The 17,580-nt window shown below is 40.5% G+C and overlaps 1 protein-coding gene across 13 annotated transcripts in view; it reads right to left on the bottom strand.

The window, feature by feature from the left end:
• The window catches only part of ZMYND11 (zinc finger MYND-type containing 11), a 102,768-nt gene that overhangs the window by 73,325 nt on the left and 11,863 nt on the right, over positions 1–17,580 (bottom strand). The window contains exon 1 of one of the 13 annotated variants that reach the window (XM_046937840.1): positions 608–17,397. The exons of the other annotated variants lie outside the window; for them this stretch is intronic. The gene's annotated coding sequence lies outside the window, so the exon portion shown is untranslated. Of the gene's footprint in view, positions 1–607; positions 17,398–17,580 lie in introns of those variants that run through there. 13 annotated transcript variants of the gene reach the window in all.

Here is a 17,580-nt window from a genome sequence, read left to right as displayed (position 1 = left end):
TCCCAATGCAAACGCCCTATGATCCTTCCAGTGAAGCTGATGGTCACTCTAGAATAGAGAAGAACATTGAAAGAACGTGATTTTTAATACAGCTGTCTCCCTGGAAAAATGCTGCTCTATTGGTAGCAAAATGATGTGTGGAAATGCACTGGCCCTACCTGACATGTACATTGGAATCACACTCATATCTCTTCACCTGACCCGAAGTCTCCGGCACCACAGGGGTAGGTGCGGAAGGACAGCTACACAGACACTGCTAATCTGTCTTTCACCCTACAGCAAATCCATTATTTCGTTAATGTAACCTCCAACATAAGGGAAAGGATGAAAAAAAAAAAAAAAAAAAAGGATTAAGTGTAGACATCTATGTGTGAGCTAATCACCCCACACTCCCTTCACCCTTGACATGAGCTACCCAGTGCAACAATCTATCTTGGTGCAGAGCAGACACCGCATATAGGTCAGATGAATTAAGCCCTAAAATTAACCATTTCTCTCCCTGGAAGATAAAGTGAGATTAGGATGAGCAATGAATATGTTTGGAGTTAAATCACACAGCCATGCTCAGAAAGGCCCCCCTTTCTCACCAGTGCTTGAGCTCACCTACCTTAAAGTCCTGCTGGAAACTGAATTCCTCACATCTCAGCTAAGGGCTGCAGCCACCAGATTACTGTTTGCGGTGTTTTACTTTGCCTCTTTTGGATTAAAAATTTCATCAATATGTTCCCATACGGACATCTTTGAATAACTGAAGATGTCTTATTTACCCCATCTGTTTAAAGTCAAGAAAAATGCAGTTGTGTTTTTCATTCAGAAAGGCTTAAGTAGCTGTATTTGTTATTCCTGGGGAAAAATATGAATGGATAAATTTCAATTATAGCCCCAGTAATATTGTTACCGTTCTAGAAAAAGGCAAACTGATTAATAGCAATGTCTGATATATGCATTATTCAAATTGAAAATTAGACTATATTTTGAATTAATTATTTCTTGACAGATTGAGTTTTTAATTAAGAAAAAATTGCAGCACAAGAGATTTTTTTCATTTTTCTTACAAGAAAGGTAATTTTTATCAGCGCAGCTCTCCAGCCAGGCAAAACGAAACTGCAAAAAGCAGAGCTACAGAATTTCCTCCAGTGTTTTTACAGCAATACCCGGATCAAGTGGAAACTGAGCCAAGAAAGGAGTATCTGCGCTGACTTTAGGGGGCCCCTTCTCTAACTCTGTGGACTTCGACCCAATCACTGCAGCACTGCTGGACGTGCAGTCTCACCCTCGTGACTCCCCCAGCATGCAGCCCACTGAATTGATTCCGCCAGTCCTGAGTTCTATATGCACTTCCTGTGACTACTTCCAAACAGTTTAAGTGCAGTAAAAAGAAGCTGCCATCGTATAAGTAATGGAAAACTTTAATACCGATGTCTCTGTCTTGAACAGTTTGAGCGTCTCCCATTATTCACAGGGGTTCCTTCAGTTTGACCTTGACTTTTATGGAGCTCACGGAAATGTACAAAATGTAAAATAGACCAGGAAAGAAGCTGGAAGTGCAGGTACCAGCTCCCTTCCATAAAAGTGGGTGAGCAGCCCAGCAAGGAGACCCAGCCCTGGCACAGACCCGGTCCCTCCATGGACTCCCCTTTACAGAAGGTGCTGGGAAAGCACTTTCAGTCGCTTAGGATCAATCTGACACTGTGATTCAAACCTTCAGCCTGGAAGCTTTCTTTGTCTCTTCCCCTGATTTATTTAGAGCAAATATTAGATGGTTCTACCTGGTAAAACATGTTATTTTCCCAACATCCCGAATAAAGAGAAACAGTATCTGAATTCCTACCTATAGGTTTTACTTGCAAAGGAGGAGTGCAAGTTCCATACAACTCTGCGTGAACTCCTCATAGGTTCTGCTGCTTGGAAATGCAGGGTTTGTTTTTTTTCCCCACCAACAACAACCGATCTACAGAATACGGAGATGAACTAAATCCCAAAGCAGCACGTAAAACCAATTCAAGATCCCTTCGATCTGAGGGCGAATGGGGCGATTTGGTGCTCCCGTGCTGGCAGCTGCCCCACGTCACCAGGCTCTTTTGTTTGAGAGCAGGCTGGTGTCACTCAGCAACACGGCCAAGCAAAGCCGGGCAGCGCTCCACAGCAGCGCTTGATATATGGTGAAATACAAAGGCTGTATCCTCTCCCGAACGATTGCTGGTAGTAATGCTTCAAATAAATTAGGCACTACAAATGCCCACAATGAACCTTGCTAATTGCAGAAGGCTTTGCAGGTGACAGAGAGGAACGAGGGCTCTCAGATGTTCTCAGGTAATGCGCTTATGTCTTAAATCACGAGATTTGATTACCTGTCTCTAAGCATGCTTTGCTGCCACTGTTATTAGCTTTTATATTATGAAGCCCTTTTGGAAAATTGAACCACTATATTTAACCGCATGGCCCTACCACAGCAAAGTCTACAGGCCAAAAGTACGATGTCTGAAAACAGTATTTATACCTCATAAAATTACACGCGACTCTTAAAATATCTGATTTCTTGGTCTTCTTTGATGAAGCTGGAAAGGAAGGAGAAGAACACAACCTGACTGTTGTGCACTGTGCTTCACATTACTGCGTGCCTCAGAACAGTATTTAAGGGAAAAAAAAAGCAGCAAAGATGAAAACATCCCAACCATGTCACAGAGAGAACCTGTTCACAGAATCATTGGAAAAGACCACTAAGACCATTTAGTTCAACCACCTCTGTGCTATTTAGTACTCCTGCATTTTATACTTCAGCATCTTCAAAGTTTAGGTTTTAAAGGCCTAAGCCGTTGTCTCTTTGTCTTTGTTTCAGCTCCTGTGCCGTCCCTGCGCCTGCCAGCTGCAGCCAGACTTCCTGACCCACGGCTTTAATCCAAGCCCTGCCACCAGGGCTGCGCAGGAATGAAAAGCAGTTCCAGAGATCCTTTTCCCTTCAGCTATTCTCTTAAAGAGTTATGGATTTTTCCTTACTCTTTGGAGACATCTGTGTGAAATTACCCACACTACAGTAATCCTAACAAAAACCAAGGTTTATTAAAACAAAGAGAAGCTGGAATTAAAACAAAATAAATTGTTTGCTTAACATAGCTGATTTTACAATTCTCATAAGTCACATTAGATAAGGCATAAACCAGATAAGCTCAACTTCAGATAAAAAAAAAAAGGAAAAAAAATGAATCCTGTATTTTATCCTTTGAAATTAAATATCTTCTCTGACCACAGCAGCCAGCCTGTCAGTGGTGCCTGGAGACCAACAATTCCCCCTTTTTATCTCCCACAGATACACCTAATAAGTCTCAGTTCAGGTTTCCTAAACGCTGCTCCGAAGACAAAAAATGGGCTTCGGTAAACAGTTACAGTCTCCATCTCTGAGGAGTTACACCACGGAGGAAATGCACAACCTTAATTGTGATCTATGGCTGCCTTTTCAAGGTTTATGGCCCAGCTCAAACATTACCTTTCACTAACCAGAGCCGCTGGCTGTCGAGGATTTGGCTACACCCATGGGCAAACCCCACCTACAGCAGCTCCTTTCCTTTCCACTTGTCACAGACTGTGAATTACAGACAGGGGGTAAGGCTCTCTGTCTCAATCAGTTATGTCTCAAAACAGGTCCAATGGACATTTGAAAAATAAAACCAGTCGCATCTGATGACTCAACTGACAGATTGTTCTTTCCTGCTGCCTTTATAGGGTTTAGGTCTTGTATAGATGTAGTTTTCGCTTCAGTACTCTGTGTCATTTAGCGGGTATTCCCCAGAAAGGAGAGGAGCACTGCTCTTGGAAAGCTGCAACAAAAACTGGTCTGCAATAGAAACTTTCCCCGCTTTATAAGGATAATGGAAATAGTAAGCTTGTTCCTTCTTGCATGCAAGCACATGCGAGCACACTGGCAAAAAAAGCCAAAAAAAAAAACCAAAGGCTTAGATAAGCTGGGCTTCTGTCTACTAAGCAAATAAAATAAAGGTGAACCGAGGCAGTCCCGCTGGACAGCCCCATGTTGGGACAGAACAACACGCAGGGGTACAGGAAGAACGAGGAGAGCTGATCACACCAGCACCCTGCACAGGTAATCCAGCACAGCTTTCCTAATCAGCCTTTATTCTTCATCCTCCCAATGAGTTTGAAAGAATATATATATGTATATATCTAGTGATGGAGCTATTGTTGAAGATCTACTACCAATATCCACATAGGCTTGTCTGATGTGATGGAGTCCAGTGCTAAGCCAGGCCTACAGTACAGAGGAAAGGAAAAGAAACAGCCGTAACTCAAAAGAACATTCGTACAGGAGAGGGTTAGACTGTGAATCAGAGCAGTAACCATGTCACTTGTCATTTTTTGCTCTAACAGAACGCCTGAAGAAATACTTCAGCAGCACAATTACGGGGTGCGGCTGCACTTCAGTTCCCCCTAAAGCCAAAAGTAAATGAACTGTGATCTGAGATCTGCTCAACAGAATGTTACAGCCACTTTTTTGGTTATGAAATCCACACAGGACAGTCTTTCCAAGTTCCAGATCAAGTTAATAGAAGCCATTACGGCAGCACGCAGAGTTACTCCAACATCCAATTAAAATAATCTTGTAGAACTGCATTTAAGTTGTATCACCACTCTGATGAACTCCAAAGCAAAACATAAAATAAAGGTCAAACTGCAGAGAACACTGCGGAGCAAGTTAATACCCATGAAAAACGAGCACAAGAAAAACAAAACTATTCCCCAGTGAAAAATGGTAGCAGAGGACGTGAGAAGGGATGCCATTTCTCTCCTTTACTGCTGCTTGTCTAACAAGAAAAAAGTCAGAGAAGAGGAACTGCATTGCTATGGGTAATTTTACCTTTTTTAGCTTGTTTGACACTTTCTTATGAGAAAATCATTTTGTAATTGAGAGAAGGTAAGAATTCCTCCTTAAAAAGAATCTTAATGTCTTAATGCTTTAGTAATCTCTTTTTTAATCCACTCTATATCATTGAAAAGACTTCAAAAAACAATTAATCCAAAGATAATTATACTCAACTGTTCTCCAAAGAGAAACAAAAATGTATTGGCACCCAGCTAACTTACAGAGTTTTTCTTAGAAGAAGAATTTACTCAAAGATTCTTTCAAAATTATTTGAGATGCACATATTGATAATATCAGTAACAGTCAACGAATCTGACCTAAAGATCTCTAGTGAATTCCTGTTAAAGTTTCCTTAATTCTGTAGAATTCCTGCACCCATTTGAGACGAGTCCAAGTCCGTACCTATGCTTTCTATTATTTTTGAAGGTATGAATGTTTAGAAGGCATGCCTCTACCTGTGAGGAGAAGTGAATGGGCCCTCACTGTTTTTAAGGAAAAAAATGTAATACATTAGCCATAAATCAGCGTGGTGCTTTGAGTAGTACCCATGAAAAATCAACCTTGATACAAAATTTGAATTATTCAGAAATACATTAATTTTAGTGTCTGACCTTCTGGCTAACAATACAGCAGAATACAATTAGCCCTTTGCTGTACGTACAATGTATATTCAAACAGTTTTTTGGGGACTGCATGATACGCGAAATGATACAAGGGAATCCTTCGAAGTACTGCACAATAATGAAACACTGGAAAATACTATCTGCCGTGTTTGCACACAAATACTCTGCAAAGCTGAGCTACGAACAGCACCAGTATTGATTTCCTCAACAGGTGGTACATTTGAACAAAATTTATTTTCCCTACATTAAAAAAAAATACAACAGAATGGCAATAGTCTGTTAACAAGGTAATTTTTATAATCAAAACTCGACTTCAGTGAAGACACTCATTAAAACGCTAGAGTTACAGAAGTAGAGAAATCTTTGACAGCCATTTATGACTCGAGGTGGATCCTGGAGCAGTGGGAGTTGAGGCCACACTTCAGGGGGTGTGGAGGTATGAACCAACATTTCTAAACATACTGAGATTTTAAAAAATAATTCAATGACTCAATCAACTGATTGCCAAATACACAACACAAAGTGACTAACGGTTGTGTATGTGCATCTGTGACTTGTACAAGTATTTATGGATTGCTGTAGGATGACCAACAGATGTACACCTCAAAACAAATACCTATAGAGTCTCTGACTTAGTGTTTGTGATCATTTACCTGAATTAAAAAAGAACCTTTCAAGATTTGTATTATAGAGGTGGATAAAGAATTGGTTGAGTGGTCACAGCCAGAGGGCTGTCATCAGCACCTCTATGTCCACGTGGAGGCAGGTGAAGAGTGATGTCCCACAAGAGTCAGTCTTGGGGTTGGTGCTCTTTATCACGGATCTAGACAGTGGGATTGAGTGTACCCTCAGCAAGTTCACTGATGACACTAAGCTGAAGGGTGCAGTTGATACAGTAAAAGGGGTGTCATCCAGAGGGACCTGGACACGCTTGAACATTGGGCCCACGTGAAGCTAAGGAGGTTCAACATGGCCAAGTTGTGTCCTAAATGGCTGTACTCTCCTAAAGTTATAAACCTGTTGTGTGCATGCCTCATTTGTCCAAGAAATGCAAAGGATTAAGATGATACTAGGTAAGAAAATCAAACTCCTCCATACTTTATAGAAGCTGCTCTGCAAATACATTCATCAGTGCGCAACTGTCCATTGATTTGCATCTGGCATTTGATTTCTCCTCATAACTGAGTAAAAATGCACTAGAATTAACAGTGTTTAATTTTATTTTTATCAAATAAAAAAAAGCAAAACTCTTATAAAACATAGGTATCTATAAAAAGGTACACATTCCAGTTTTCTGAAAAGAATTTGGAGTTGGAAAATCAGATACTACATATTTCTAATATATTATGCCCCCAGTGACTTTCAGTTCTGATGAAAACTGGCACCACTCTCTTTTTTTAATTACTAACACAAAGCTCTGGATTAGTTAAAAAGCTTATCCACTAGCACTTGGATGTCTACTTCAAATACAGTGTTAAAGGCAAAAACATTAAAAGCTGCCATTCATAACATCTTAAGCACAAAGAGTGACAGTTCTCTCTGCACACTCAGGGAGCAGCACCACAAGTGTAGTGCTGTTACTTCTGTTCACACCTGCACTGAAGATGGCATGCCTAAACCATTCTGAGAGGGAAAGAGATGCTCTTGAGATACCCGCCATCATGCTAAAGCATAAGACAGATGTGAAAAGCTCTCATCCTGGTGAAGGAAGGGTTTTGTCAGTGACATGGTGGGACGTGGAGGGTGCTCCATGGGATCGGGCATGCAAAGTACTTTTGTTGGAGGCAGCCTCACAAGAAGCCAATGGTGATGGAGATGATAGCAGTAGCCACCAATAGGTAGAAAATGGCAAAATAAATGTTCTACAGTGTGACTCAGTACAAACTAATTCCACGAGAAAATGTTATCCAGTGCCACTCTGTCTGGCACCTCATGTCCACAAGTCAATTCCACCACAAAATCCCACAATTCAAACCATAATTGGACATAATTGGCCAAATACATTGTACTAGACTTGTATAGGATGCAGAGTAAACTCAGTTACAAGGCATTATCCAAACCCCAGAGCAACACTTAATTTCTGAAGTTCATAGATAACCTTTCGCAAAGAAATACTAAGACTCAATGACCAAGTAAATTGTTTCTTCTAGCCTGATTTCTAGTATCTTAAAGAAGTTGGAAGTTTTGTTAGATGACCTAGTACTGGACACATATCAAGCCCACAATGTAAAGAAGGGGAACTTAAGCCTTCGAGATGTTAAGAGGCTTGCCTGAGATCAGAGCAGAGAAAAATCTCCCAGCTCAATCTCTCCTCCTGTTCTTCCCTTGCTTCATTGCAAAGGATCAGACACAATTCTGCATCAGAGCTTTACCCAAACTGCAGAAATAGAAATTATTTTAAAAGGCTGCATAAAGGAAAACAATAAATAAATCACAAGTTCTGGAATGACTTCTAAATGACTTGATTTTAAGAAAAGCAGAGTTCTGGTTCCATTCTCAGCTCCTGTTACATGCTCTCTTCTAAAAATTCACAAACTCATTCCAAAACAACAAAGATGAACAGATACTATTTTCAGAACAGGAGCAAATCGGGTGGATGGATATACCAAAAAAAGGTGCTTGACATACCACATTTCATCACAGTCAATGGCCCTTAAGCCTCCACTGTGACGACAATGAACAGCCCCTGTGAATAAGCATGTTCTGTGAGCTGGGCACAGGACACACAGGCAGATAAGATAGGAAAGGAATACGTACCATTGAGCATCCATTTACTGCAGGTACCAGCTGAGGTGCCTGCAGTAATGTTTATGAAGATAAGAAAAAAGATCAAAAAGAAAGCTGTTGAATTAGTTTGCTTCTATTATTTGTTACAAGATTTTGGGTCAGTAAACATAAATCAAATACAAATGTTCAGCACAGACAAGAAAAGAAATTATATTTGGTATCTATACATTAATATATTCCAGTAAACCAGGCTAAGGAACAAATCCAGTCATAATTCAGCTCGGAATTGCACAGAACCACACTATTACATTTGTACAATATGTGAAGAACAAAATGAGCTTATGGAATACCAGTTCTTCAAATGATATCAAAAGCAAAAATCACAGCTTAAGAATGCAGCCACGTCACATCAACTGCTTCTCCCTCACGTAATATCTTTGAATTGCCCAACCTGAAAAAAGTATCCAAAGTGCCCAATAAAGAGACTTTGCCCTTATATAGCAGAGGTGGTAGTAGATGATGAAACAGCAACCATTGTGACATGAAGGATTGTATGCATTTTGCATTTGACTTACATGATAAACGCACAAGTGTACAGAAAATCGAGGCACTCCATTTTTGCTCTTGAAGAAAAAAATTCTGTTTAGTATCAGGTAACAGGTTGGAAGATTTGTGGGGTTTTTTTTTTTTAGTAATTCTGAAAGGGACTGAGGCAGACTGTAACAGCTAAAATTCAACTCCTGCTGTGAAATTCCTTCCTAACATGACTGTGATGCTACTGGTGCACTTCAGTCAGATAAAGACACTCAGACTCTTCCACAATAACCATATTATCACTATGAAAATCCACAAATGAAATTCAGCTTTCCCTTACCTACACTTTGTCCGACAGAGGAGTACTGGACAGGAATCATTTTTTCCTCTTGGAATTAAACATAAAAATCAGATTTCTCCTCTACTCAATTAGGTATTTTTTCCAAAAATCTTTATTTAAAAAAGAAAAAAAGGAAAAAAAAAAGAAGAAAAGAAAACCATAGGAAGTAGCATTTAATTATCCTCAGGTCAACTCTCACATGGTGGCAATTTCTGTACCCTTTCCCTCATTATGCCTGTAACTGCTCACTGCTGTCCTACTTGGTCACACTTCTGTGTACTTCTCCAGTGACTTCAGCTACTGCAGTCCCTTTCCCACACCAAGTGTCCCTTCAGTTGCCCAACTGATTTGCTGTACACTTTCAAGGGTTATAGGCCACCTCCCTGACATCCTCCCCATTCCTCTCTGAATCTTGTTTCCTGCAATCGTGGGAAAGGGACACGGAGCGTTTCATCTGATGTTCTTGGTGGTACTCATTTCCTCTTATTTTTGTGTTTGATACACAGGGGGTAGGGGTATAGGAAAGGGTAAGAAAAGTCCTTCCTCAGACAGCAGCAGCTTAAGCTCCATTTGTCAGCATTTGAAAGAGGCCAATGTCTCTTAGGCCAATATATAGAGGCCAATATTCTCAGTATCAATGAATACATTAAAAACATTGTATTTTTGAATCACCCAAAAACTGTTATGAATGTTTTAGTGCATACAGTGAACAGGAAAATACTAATTACAAGGAATGAAAAATAAATTGACTTGTGCTTTCAGTTGCTCACAGTTAGCAGCCAGAAAAGAGAAAGCAACAGAAGTACATATTAGAAAGCAAATTTGATTATTTAAAATTGCTATTATCCGGTGATTTAGTTGCTGTTTTGTTTCATGAGGCAACATGAAAAATAACTATATTGTCCTCATTTTATCAGAGAATCATAGAATCACAAAATCATAAAATGGCTTGGGTCAGAAGGGACCTGAAAGATGATCAAGCTCCAACCCCTCTGCCACAGGCAGGGCCACCAACCTCCATATCCAATACCAGAGCAGGCCACCCAGGGCCCCATCCAACCTGGCCTTGAACACCTCCAGGGATGGGGATCCACAGCCTCTCTGGGCAGTTGTGCCAGCACCTCACCTCTCTCTTCATAAAGAAATTCCCCTGATATCCAACCTAAATCTTCCCTCACTCAACTTAAAACCATTTCCCCTTGTCCTGCCATTATCTAACCTTGTAAAGAGTTGGCTCCCCTACTGTTTATAGGCTCCCTATACTGGAAGGCTGCAATGAGGTCACTCCGCAGCCTTTTCTTCTTCAGGCAATTTTATCAATTTATTAAAAAATAAATTAAAAAGTCACTATTTTTAGTAATTTACAATCTTAGACAAATGTTTATGTTTTTTTTTTTCCCCTCGCTATCTACCTTTCCTTATTGTTTTTCTTCAGAAAAAGGAACAGACTGTAAAACACATACAGCTATTTTTTGAGAAAGAATTAAAGGCTGCTTGACCTGATAAACACTGGAAGAATCCACTAAAAGTCCAAGCAATAGTAAAGCTTAGCTGTAGAAAGACTGCGCATACTATTTTACTACTAAGCCTCCTGTCTCTCATGCCAGTCCCACCTGTTTTAAGCAGAAATGACAATGCATGGCTGGCTGCTGACAGTCAGTTTGAGCAGCACAGCAATACATTTGCTGAAGAAGGTCTTTCCCGCAGGTATGTCAAAGCTGAGTTCTTGGCAGGGCTACAGACTCACTGCGACACCAGGGAAGTGTCCTAACCTCACTTTTACAAAGTTATCATAGCTGTATATTTAGCAGTATATAAAGTGCCTTTTTGCTAAGATGAGAAGGAAAACCAACATCATATCTTCAGCTGATAATAGTCATTCTTGAAAGTTGGGTATTCAGACCCTACGAGTGAAAACTGAAGGAGGCACTCCTGTTTAACATCACTTATATCTAGTATCACTCAAAAAAGAAAAACAGGAGGATGTTCCCAAAGTGTGGGTCTTGTTTTATAGGACAAGTCCCCTCTGTGCTGGCATTTGACAACTGGCCTGTAAAAAAAGCAATATTCAGTTCCCTAAAAAGCTATTAGCACAATGCAGTAAATGCCTCAGCTCACTGATGACAACAGAATTTCTGATGTCATGGCAAATAGTAAAGAATGGACTGTATGCAAACATAAACTGAAATATACTTCAGTCTTCCCAGAGATGACTTACAGGTTCACCCTGAATGAAGAAACTGCAGGAGTGCTGATAAGGGAATTGCTAGCAAAACTTTTTTTGTCTATCGCTGAAGATTTCAAGGAAGATTTCTCTCTTGAGGGAGATGATGTTACTTCTTCACCAAGTTACTACAAGCTTCTCAACTGCAAAATAACATTCATCCAGTTACTAAGTACAAAATTTGCTACCTTTATCATAAAACATTTTAAAAAGTAATCCAAAAGTCACAGTAGCAAGCATTTCCCACCTTTTCTATGGCTTAAGCACAGCCTCATTTCCTGCTACTACCAGGGTATCATCAAGTTGAAGTTCCAGCCATGGTTAGAGAGCCATTAAACGATTTAGAACACTAAATCTGTTTGCTTATTACTCTACGCTTGCATTCATTTTTATTAAAACTACATTATTTCTACCCACTGCATCAAAAAGAAAAAAGAAAAACAACACACATTATTTCTTACTTCCAATTTTCTATTATTCTAGTGCTACAAGTACAAGCATTTTACCTTCAGCTAAGGCTTCCGGCCTTAGAAACAAACATGTCCCCACAACAAAATGGAAGCATTTGCCTTAAGAGTTCAAGCAATTTCCCCCTACTAACTTATACCCTGAATGCCTCACAACATAGCGAAGTGCTGATACTGCTGCTGGACAGGAGGAAATCATGCCAAAGAGAACCATAGTCAGGCAAGTGAGACAGCATGACCAGCAAATATTTCAGAAAACCCAGTGAGCTACTCTTGCCCAACCTACAGCTGCCCCAGCCTTGCCTCTTGCATGGCTTCTGAACCACTCCTGCCTCAAACTCTTCAAGTGCAGCCTGTGAGGCTCTGGCCATGAATCTCAGCAGGACCACACTGGTGCAGCAGTGGTTGAATAAAGCCAAGTTGTTGGATTTGGAAGAAACGAGTCAATAAGGCTTGCTGAATCAAACATCGACCCAGCACTCAATGCTGAGTCCAAACCTGCATTTCAGGAGCCCTCTGCTTTCCAAACCACACAGTGTGGGGGTTTTGGCTCTCGTATAGGAATTTTAGTGTGTAATCCATACAGTGAGCAAGTTTGGTCACGCCCAATACAGTGAACACTGAAAAACAGGCATGATATGGCATACCTCTAATGTAGCCATGACAAGCTTTTCCATCTCAAATGCTAATGATTAGAAACTACAACCTAACTCCCAGTCTGCATTTATTCAGCCTGTACTGTCATCCTCATATCCATATTGTTCTGTGGCTTAACTGGCTTTTTTACTTTTCACCGTCACTTCTTTCTAGACATATTTATACAGAGATCATACAAACTCACAGCAATTGATTGGAGACATGTTTACTGAGGTCCCTGAGTATAACATGCAGCTATTCAAAGACATGGGATGAGCTAAGGACAGAGAAGGCTACAAGATTAACAACAGTTTCAGGCTATCTGTTGGAATATTTCAGAAATGTCAACGTCTAATTCACATCCCTAGCTAATATAAACAGACTGCAAATAAAAGTGACAAAGATTAGATATTTGTACTGACTCTGCAGGAAGACATTCAAGTTTCAACCAGCTGCTCTTCCAGCTAGCAGACCTACACGGCCCCCACATATTGGTTCTTTCTCTAAATCAAGCCCTGACCAGGAAGGCTCAGTGTGCTGTGAGGAGTTTTGAGAACCTTACTTTGAATATAACGTGAAGAATGCCATATTTTCTCTGGAAGCCTTTTGGTTGTGCCCAAGGGAAGGAATCCTAGAACCCTAGGAGGAAATGTATCCCAAGTTTGGGGGTTCTGAGGGAGAGCGTTGGCCAACTGATCCTTGGAGGAACTGTCTGCTAGCCACTGGGACCAGGAGCAAACCTCAGCCCCAGTGAAAACAAAACAGTGACATCCAGCAGCTAGAGCTACTCTGCTGAAGAGAGTCCTGGGCATCTCCAGTTAGCTTACAGCTCAATACATTATTTTGGTGTCTTTATGCAAAACAGAAATAGCCTCCATCACAAACTTCTAATATAGACAAAAATAACATGAGCACATTAAGCTGCTTTTGCTTGTCACCCCTGATGAACTTCATATGGCAACCAGACCAAAAGCCCCCGCTGAGCCCCTGAAGCTGAATGTGAAACGGAAATATCACAAAGAAACACTGCCAGCATCCCAGAACATGACTCATGCTGCTTAAGCACCAAACCATTACATTTACAAGATTGTGGTCTGGGTATTTTTCAGGGATAGATCAAGCACTCGAAAGCTGCAGTTGCTGAAGAAGGGCTCCAAACTTGGTACCGCTTCCTCCTGTGCTGCTAACTGTGGGCAAGTCACTGCACATCTCTGCACTGCCATTTCCAAATGCAAAGCTAATTACACTAATCCTTGTGTAGCACTTAAACGTTTATGGTTGGAAAGAATTATTCTAAGAACTACTTATGCTGTTGTAGAAAAGAACTACAATACTACGTGAAAAGACAAGGCCAAGTCTCTTCTGTTCATCTATGTCTCTTGACAGAGACGAACTGCAGGTGCAGGAATGATGACAAAATCCTGTTCAGGATTGATGGAGCTTCCCAAGTAAAAGAGGCACTGATAAGGAGAAACAGTCATACAACACTGCAAACTCTGTTAGCTGTCCTAAGGGCCAGATTTTCAAAGATGTCCAACAACAGAGGTCAGGTCCATACGTGGTAGGACTTTCAGAACAAATATTTATTGAATAGACTGAACTCCCACTAAGACCAATGGCAGCTAAGTAGTGTACCCTGTGCAGACAATTTCTGCAATTTTAATGACTTTAAACACCACTGAAAAATGGTAAACAGACTAAAGAGATGCTTTTTAATGTTCCCTCTATGACTACGGTGGAAAAAATTTTTAGATGGAAATGTGACTTTTAAATTGCAGTTTAGCAATCTATAAATGCTAATGAAATCCCCTGCTGCCTGCCCTGTGATAATTTTTTCCTATTAAAAGCTTGTTCTTTTTTCAACCTAATAAGCACATCATTATTCTAAGCACATTCATTGTTCAGACAAAGTTTAAATTTACAGTCAAAATAAAAAGGAGTTCTTTGAAATATAAATTCTTGAGGTGCACTCAAGCCAATGAGCTATATGCATGTTCTTCCACTTAAAACTAGTCTTACATGGAGGAAGAGAATGAGAGTCAAGAAAGCATGAATGTGAACTATATACACCAAATCATGTTTTTTTCCTCTTTTTGAATGACAGTGCCCAAGCATAGTTTAGAGCACCACTGACTTAAACAACTATACCTGCAGCACCAGCCACTCTAGCACTGCTTTACCAACACACAGTGAGTGGTGTTACAGCATACGGTGAAGGTAAGGATGGAGTTTCAGACAGCATCTTCTCCAACATCTCAGCTGCTCTTAGCAATGCCACTAATGTGTGCTCTGTCTGGAGAATTACACTGCAGTAACAGCAGGAGGTGCATCTCAGCAGTCCAACAGCAAACCCTGACACAGCCTCCAATCAACTCTGACAGTCCATGTGGAAATGGCTAAACTGCTAAACCCTTCAGAAACACGCGTGAATGGCCTGCCGTGTTTGAATGTGTGAATACAGAAGTAGATACATACCTGACATAAAGGTGTAGAAATCAAGTTCTGCTTCAGAGGCAGAAGACCAGAAATAAAACTCATAGAATAAATAACATCTGCTGATTAAAAAGTATAATTCTACCATCATTTTAGGCAGAAAAATCAAAGTCACTCATAAGAATGCATCTACCTCCTGCAAAAGCCACAGAAAAAGTCACCTTGATAAAAGCAGAAGTAAACACCACGTGCAAGGCCTTCATGGGGCTAAGTGAGAGTCCACACTCTTTTAGCCTCAAGCAGATATTCCCTAACAGCTTTAATAAATGATACAAAGGAAAAAATATTAAGAAGCCAGAATTATTCCCAGAATAGGCAGCATGTGGGTTCTGGATGGCTTTCCTCTCTGAAGTAATCCTGCCTATTTCCATGAAAAAGGGTGGCAGAAAAAAGCCAACCAGGCATATGCTGCTGAATTGGTGAAATCTGTCTGCCCTACAGACAGGGCCGAAGGACTGGTTTTCAAACGTGACAGAAGCTGACTGTTGTTACAAAGGCTCATGATGGAATTCTCAGTGGGTTTGGTCCACGAAAAATAGGTAACGTTACTTAAGCTGGGTTACAGAGGAAATAAAGGACAACAGAATAAGTAATCTATATTGCTAGATGACAGATTAAAAGTTGAATACTGTTGTGTATGTATGACTTGACATGAAAATTATTTTTGTTGAAATTCTAAAACAATCCAAGCCAGATAGTCCAAAAAATGTCAACAAGCTCAAAATAAAAATAAGCACAACTTTCAAGAGTGCATACACCATCCCACTGTCCTGCTTTTGAACGAACACCCTCAAAAAGTACATTATGTGCTACTTTTACTAGCAATTGAAGTCACATCAAAACAATCACTAACAATGAGACACATCAGTGTTACTATGCAAATTCCAAGATATTTCCAAAATGTTTCCAAACCATTTTTTTCCATTTCTCAAAACAAAACTAGCAAAAAGCAAAACTCTCCTTTTGTAGACAATTTAGTCAAGATGAGCACAATTTCACTTGCAAAGACTATTCGAAAAGATACTTCTTGCCTTTTCCAAATGAAAATTGTTTATAACTTTCTTCCATGCACTCCTCGTGTCTGTGTCAGATGGGGTACATCTGGGCTGTGCGTGAAGCGTCACTGGAGCAGACGTAAGTATTTTTGTAAAAACACTGGGAGAGTTCTTGTAAATATTAGTCTGATATGGTTATGCTACACAGTTTAATACTGCATTATTTTTAACTCTGGAAATCCATTCCAGGTTAAAACTGATTGCTAATACTGGTCATTTGTCAAAATTCAGCTTGCAGCTTTACTGCCTCAGAGCTCTGTGAGTTCGTATTTCTACAGAACAACTCCCCACAACAGGATGTGGCTTGGGCTCTTTTTTCCACCTACCTGTTACTCTGCAGCAAGTTGTCCCTATTATAATTTAAGCAGAATTCTGAGACGTGGGGTGGTAAATGATAAAATGTGCTTTTGTAGGTGGAACATGCAGCGTGCGGGTCTGTGAGTGACCAAATCCCAGCCCTGTGCACACACTGCCATGTAAACGGACTCCCTCTCCCTTGCTGATACCCATGCTAGATGTGTGCCCAAGTCATGCTGTAAAGCTGTGGATCAAACTGCTATCTTTAAGTGAACTGCATGCTGGGCAGAATGCCAGTATCTGCTGTTTTGAATCTTATTTTCTTAGAATAACCTTGTAAAAAAATATACAGCTTTAACCACAGTACAGACTGGCATTACTTCCTCAACCACTGAGTTATGTCCATTTCTGCTGCACAATACATCAAACATTTAACAGCATGTACTACTTAGCAACTTAACCCATGGTGTACCAGCTTTTTGAGGGAAGCATCTTCTAACAAAGCATTCTCAAACCATACCTCATCCCACCTTCCTCCTCTTGCCCCCTCCAGATCTAAGCAGTTTTCACTTCACTCATTTCTCTCCATCAGCCTTTTGCTTTCTTCTTTTACACTTGCACTTTATGGTTTGCGTTCTTTTATTCTGTAAACTCTGAGAACCCACCTCTCCTATCAATTATATGTGTGAAAGTGCTACTTTGTATTTTCTCTGTACCCTATCATGCCTCACTATGTTCATTCCCTCACAAGTACTGAACTTAACTAGAAGTGGGGATTTTTCTCACTCTTTCAGCCTCTGCTGCTAGCTTGCAAACTGCCAAGTAAATACGTGTTACTATGTAAATAAACAACTGTAGCAAACTCCAGATGAAACTGGACAGAAATGTGGGTAGTCAGAATGCAACTACACTAAACTGGGCCAGGACAGGAGGCACCCTAACTCTTGTGAAAAGAGCCAACAAATCACTAAGCTGATTTCATGAGTCAAAACCATAACAACACAAACATATCCTCCCAACAAAATTTCAAAGCAGTACAGTATAAGCCACCCCTTTCCCATCACCAAGTGTACCTGCCAAGGGTGCAGGAGCCTCATTAACAAACACCTGCACTGCAGCTAGCTGTAGACCAAGATGCAGGGAATGAAGGTCATCATTGGAATGCAAGGCAAACTACAGCAATGCAGAGCATGGTGCCGGAGGTGTGGATGCCTACAACCACGGTTACAGGCTGCTCTCCACAATTAATTTCATTAATTCAATTGAATTCTGAGGTAAAGCTCAAACACAGGGCTGTAATTTCGAACTGTC

The sequence above is a fragment of the Gallus gallus genome, chromosome 2 (genome assembly GCF_016699485.2).
Source record: "Gallus gallus isolate bGalGal1 chromosome 2, bGalGal1.mat.broiler.GRCg7b, whole genome shotgun sequence".
Classification (NCBI taxonomy): domain Eukaryota; kingdom Metazoa; phylum Chordata; class Aves; order Galliformes; family Phasianidae; genus Gallus; species Gallus gallus.
The sequence above is the reverse complement of the archived record's forward strand: the minus strand, read 5'-3'. Positions and strand labels throughout refer to the sequence as shown.